Below are 6,111 nucleotides of genomic sequence, written 5' to 3'. Positions count from 1 at the left end.
AACAACCAATGAATTACAGGCTCCTGAATTCGGACAGGAACATATATACAGAATGTGGTGAGGTTAAACATGCTAGGGTCTTCTCCCTAAACCTGGAACAGAGTTGTAACAGTACTACATAACAACAAACTATAAAATTCAGTTGAAAAAGGCTTATTTAACTTTAGATAACAGATGAATGCAAATAGAAATACATCTCAGTAACAAAAACATAATGGACGTTACCGTTACTCAACAAAAAAAGTCACTAAATACAGATCTGAGAGTACTTGCAGTTACTGACAGCTAGTTCAAAGCCACTAACAACTAATAACAAAAATCATGCATCTAACTTCAAAGACTTAGTTCATAGTTTTTTTTATACTTCTGTTGAGTATATTTAATCTTAGTTTTTTCCTTCTGTTAAAAAGAGATTAAATAACAGACGCAATGTTCAACAAATTTATTTTAAGACGGCAAAATTGTGTCACATTCGTTTGATTTATAATAATACACACAAACTAAAGAGACAGAAAGACAAAGTTTGCCTCCAACGACAAGCAAGATTAAACCAAGAAACAGAAAACAGACAATTTTCCAATGTCCTATTTGGCTGGCCATCCTATTATTCCCATTGTTGTTATTAAGTAGACAGAAGCAATGAAGAATCGATAAACGTGTGGTGCTTGAATATGAAGAAAAGGGAATAACAGGCAAAATTAATAATAAAAATTGAAAAATGATATAGAATATTACAGAATACAGAAATGAAGAAACAACTTCCAGACCAGACCCTTTTATAAGTTGCACATTTTTTTTATTTTTTTTTGCATTTAAAATTTTTCTGTTCGGACACCATATTGGTCCGACACCCCAATAGCCTGACGCCCTATTAGTCCGACGACCCATTGGACCGACACACGAATACTAGTAATCCGACACATAATTATTGAGCAATACTTTGTATGAATAATATTTATATTTCAAGAGGATAATCCCCATAGTTTAAAATGATCCTACTGAGATTCCTCAAAATAATAACATATTAGAGTACATGTATTAAAAATTTGCTTAATGTCCAGTGGCAAATAGTACATGCATGTTCGAAACAATTGTTAAATAAGTACAATAGGTAAGTCCTGTAAAAGATGTCATCTGGGGGGAAAGAAGGTCAATGAAACTTGGACTTCCACTGGACAACGAAAGCATATTGAAGGTGGACAGGAATTTGCCCTGCTGCATATTCAGACAAAAGGCCACCGACGGCCTCTCAAAGAGTTGTTGCAATAGTTATTAACCTATACATATATTTCTATACATGCTATATGAGGCATCCGATTAAAGGTGACCAATCTTACATTTGTTGAAAATTAAACATCCCGCACAATTTCACTACCAATGGTTTTACTGTTTTTACTGTATCACATAAACATTATCCGTTGTGATGACAGACTTGCACTTCTGGTGACATTTTCTTAGTGAGAATGTGTTCACATATGGATCATATCTTGTCCTTATGTCCCACGTAAGTGTCATCAATAACTCCTGAACCTGTGACTTTACTGAATTTTGTAAATCATCGATACAAACTTTATCTCATGATGTATTTTTTCAAAGGACAATTTACAAAGTGTTACGTCCATAATTAATACCATAACATGCATGTTGGGAAAAACAACTTTTTATAAATGCATGCAAAGTATTTGATGCAGTATGATCTATTGTTATAGGTATCTAAAAATGGATCCCATCAGAACACAAAGACTAAGTCTATGAGAAAAATAAAGTTTTAGATCTGTCACCGGGGAAACTGGTGACTTGTAGGGTCGTGCAACAAGAGCCTGACTGAATGGCCTCTTGTTACTGAAACTGTGTGATGCACCTGATCACACAACGAATGAATGCTGTGAATAGCAATGAAACTCTGACACTGAAACTCTGGTGAAACTAACTACTGAGACTCTAGCGATGAATAAACCAATAATTCAGCATGGAATACTAATACTTTTATTACAGATGGACTGTGTTCAGTGTAAAGTCCTGAGTCCAAATCTTGCTTATTGAAATTATAAGCTAGTATTTATACACAATTGAATTTACAAGTATAGACATAACAAATAACAATTAATTTGAGTGATAATGTTCACTGACAAAGATTAAACTATTTTTAGAACTTGAAGAATAGATATAAAATGATAATCTGATTATGACAATTAAGAACATACATTATGAATAAGGTAAAATGTCACTAATTACCTAACAGATTGAAACATGTCAATCAATGTCCAAACTAAGAATTAACTTGCATATCAAAGCATGTTGATTTTAAGTCTTCAATACGAATGTAAATAGAAACGAAAATATAAAAGAAAATGAATTATAAAACACAGAGAATTAAAGTCTAAAATATCAAAACTGAGAATTTTAAATTAAAGTCCAAAATAATAAGCGAAGCTGCTTTTTCCACTGTCACAGATCAACGACAAAAAATTGTCATGAACAGATAAAATATGAGATAGAGATAGAACTGGTATAAAAGGTGACAGTAGAACATTGAAATAATTTGAAAGGTAGGTATATATATAGTTTTACACTCAATTATGATTTTTTTAAAGTAAGTATTTGCAGTTATTCCTATAATTTTATTTCAATATCATACGGGAAGTACATATCCGTACACACAACTTCTCATTTGACTGTTTCACAGATTGCATTGATATTGTGCTCGAATAATCAGATTATATTAATACTTATGTGTTTTGTTGCCGATCCAAAGATGTCAGAGTGTTACAGCAGGAAATATGTAGTTGAACTTAGGAACCTAAAGGAAATATAAACAAAGATCTCCTTCTCTGTAACCGAATAACAGATTTAAAAGATAGTAATTTATTATAATGAGAATTTCCACTGGTACTAATAATGAAAAAATTCACAAAATGAATACTTTTATTTAATTTTTAAACTATTGCATATGTATAAAATGATAAAAAGTTGTAGGATTGTCACTGAGACAACTATCCACCAAATTTGAGACGATGTGAATGTGAACAATAATATACAACTGTGCAAACTTCAACAATGAGAAAACCCATATCGTATTGTCGGCTACAAAAGACCATGACATAAACAATATATGAAACAATTTAATTCAGAAAAATTAACGACCTAATTTATAACAAAACAAATTAAAAATGTTAAAAGTGCAGCCCGTATTGAAAACATGGACATTTGCCATGAACCTAGACTTGGGACGCTAAAATTCTTCTCCAAATCGAATAAGATCAGGCCCTGAAGTCTTACAAAATTTTCTCAGTGCTCGGAGAAAAAAAATCGTGGTCGAAAATTGAAATCCAGCATTTTGATTGGTTGATTTGTTGATTTTGGAGTTTGAGTAAATAACTGACTCGAAAATTTAATGACTTTAGTTTAAGGCCAGTTTTCAAGTAGGTAAATCAAACATTGTTCCATTTTTTTTCTTTCATTTTTGTATAATTAACGTTATACCACTTTTAGCAATGCATGTACACACTGATTCACATTATGTCATGGTTGACCTATGTTTAATCTTATTATTGGACTTTAACAAAATGATAAATGTTATAATCCACTTTTTCCTTTCCAGAAACAAGTTGGCAAAGATATATATCACATGCATAGGAAGAGCAATGGAAAATAACATTGAAGCAGAAATATGAAACAGTTATTTAAAAAAAACATTAAATTGAGAGAGAGAAAAACAATTTTATTTACTTTTTAATGCTGTTCATTCTTAAGATTACTGTTTATTGTATTTCGATGGAAGTTTTTTTTGTAATATATATTTTATTATTTTCATATCATTTTCAAATCTCATCTACAAATAAAGATGTAAACACAAATTATTCTGCTATAAATCTTAAACATATGGTTAACCATACTTGTTATAAATTATAAAATACATTGTACAAAGTCAAATAACAGAATACAGAATACATCTGCATTGAGCTCTATTTCCTAATAATATTATTAATGTTTGACCATTTTTCTTTTATTCTTTTTGCTTTATTGGTAGAGCACAAACTCATAGAGACCATGTCAACCCTATAATAATAGTTAAGCCATTCAATTGCTTCAGCAACAGATGGGACTGTAAATCTAACTCTACATAAGTAAACATATCTCTTCAATATCAGAATACAAGTATTTAGAATATCTTTAAATATGTGATAATTAACACCCAAGATTATACTTGATAAGGTTGGGAGAAAGCTTACATTACATACATCTTCTTACTTTTGAAAAACATTAAGCCAGAATGTTCGAACGTATCTACATTCAAAAAAGAGGTGTATGTATGTTTCTTTAGTTTCTGTACAAAAGGTGCACAGTTCTGTTTCACTATATTTACACTTCATAAGTAAAATATTTGTTCCTAGAATTCTATGGAGTAATCTGTATTGAAATGCCCTTAATGTGGGATCTTCAGTTATAAGTAAAGGAAGACTAAAAAAATAATTCCATTCTTCGGCTCAATATCTATTCCCAATTTTATTTTCCATTTCTCTTGTATGCGTGATGGGGTTTCCTTTATTTTCTCTAGAAAAAATTTATACAAATGTTTTGATACTTTATCAACTGTTTTTATGGCGGTAACAATTTTGTGACTGACAATATTTAGTTTGATAAATACTTGTGAATGAATTATATTCTTCCATTCCTTTGGAAGAGCCAAGATTAGTCCATAGAACTCTAAGAAAGTTGTTTTTATATTATAATTTCTAATAAATTCATCATAATTGTAAAATTCTCCATTTTCCTGAATGAGATCATTTATGAAAAATACATTATTCTGTATCCACCTTTTATAAAAAGCTGTTTTTCCATCAATCATAATATTTTCATTTAAAAACAATGGTTGAGACAAGATATCACTTGGGGCTGTGGTCAGAGGTTCACACAGTGAGGCATATGATGAAATTACATTTTGCCAAAAAGGGTTAAATTCTTTTTTAATTTCATTGAGTGCTGATTTTGATAGATGCCACATATTTTCTCCACCATTCATTTCAAGGTGATCTGCCAATAGAACTTTCCATGAGGAATAATTTGTGGGGTCTAAAACTTTTTTAACCCAGGATAACTTAAGTGATTTTATAAATGATTTAATATGTGGCATTTTTACACCACCATCCTCGTAATTTGAGATAAGTATATTTCTTTTAATTTTGTCCCCTTTACCATCCCACACAAATCTGTATAGCATAGCTTGTAACTGCTTTAATATATCTGGGGATGGATCTGGTAAAACAGTAAAACATTGAATTAGAATTGGTAGGGCGAGAGTTTTCACAACTACAATTTTCCCATATATAGTAATATTTCTGAATGACCAATCACTTAAAAGATTTTTTACTTTTTGAATTTTTTCTAAATAACTATCAACACATATATCAACTTTTGACAAACAATATTGAATGCCTAGGAGTTTGAAATTTCCTGAATGGTTCCATATTATTGTTTTATTTGTGTTTAGCTCCTCACAACAGCCCCTTTTTGCCCCAATCCATATAACTTGGGTTTTTTCAAAATTAGCCTTCAAACCAGAGCATGAGTAAAACAAGTCTATCCTATCTAGAGCACTGTTCAGAGATTCTTCACTATCATCCAGGATCAAAGTCGAGTCATCAGCATACTGACTGAGTAAAAATTCAGAATTTTTAATCTTTATACCATTAATGTTGTTGTCATATTTTATAGATGCACTAAGCAGTTCCAAACATAAAATAAAAAGATAGGGAGACAGCGGATCCCCTTGTCGTACCCCCCTCTCTATTACAAAAAAATCAGATAGATAGCCATTATTTTGAATGCAACTTTTTGAATTGTAGTAAAGAGTTGTGAACCATTTCACTATTGTGTCACCAAAACCTAGAAATTTCAAGGTTTCGCATATAAAGTTCCACTCAAGAGAGTCGAAAGCTTTTTCAAAGTCCAACAAAACAAGCAAGCCAGGAATATCTTCCTCATCTACTTTTTTCAAGAGGTCATATATAAGTCTTGTACACTCACCAATATATCTGCCTTTCATAAAGCCAGTTTGGGTTTCACTAATCAGGTGATCTAGGACTTTTTTAATTCTATTTGCAATACATG

Source organism: Mytilus trossulus, chromosome 14 (assembly GCF_036588685.1).
Source record: "Mytilus trossulus isolate FHL-02 chromosome 14, PNRI_Mtr1.1.1.hap1, whole genome shotgun sequence".
Classification (NCBI taxonomy): Eukaryota; Metazoa; Mollusca; class Bivalvia; order Mytilida; family Mytilidae; genus Mytilus; species Mytilus trossulus.
The sequence above is the reverse complement of the archived record's forward strand: the minus strand, read 5'-3'. Positions refer to the sequence as shown.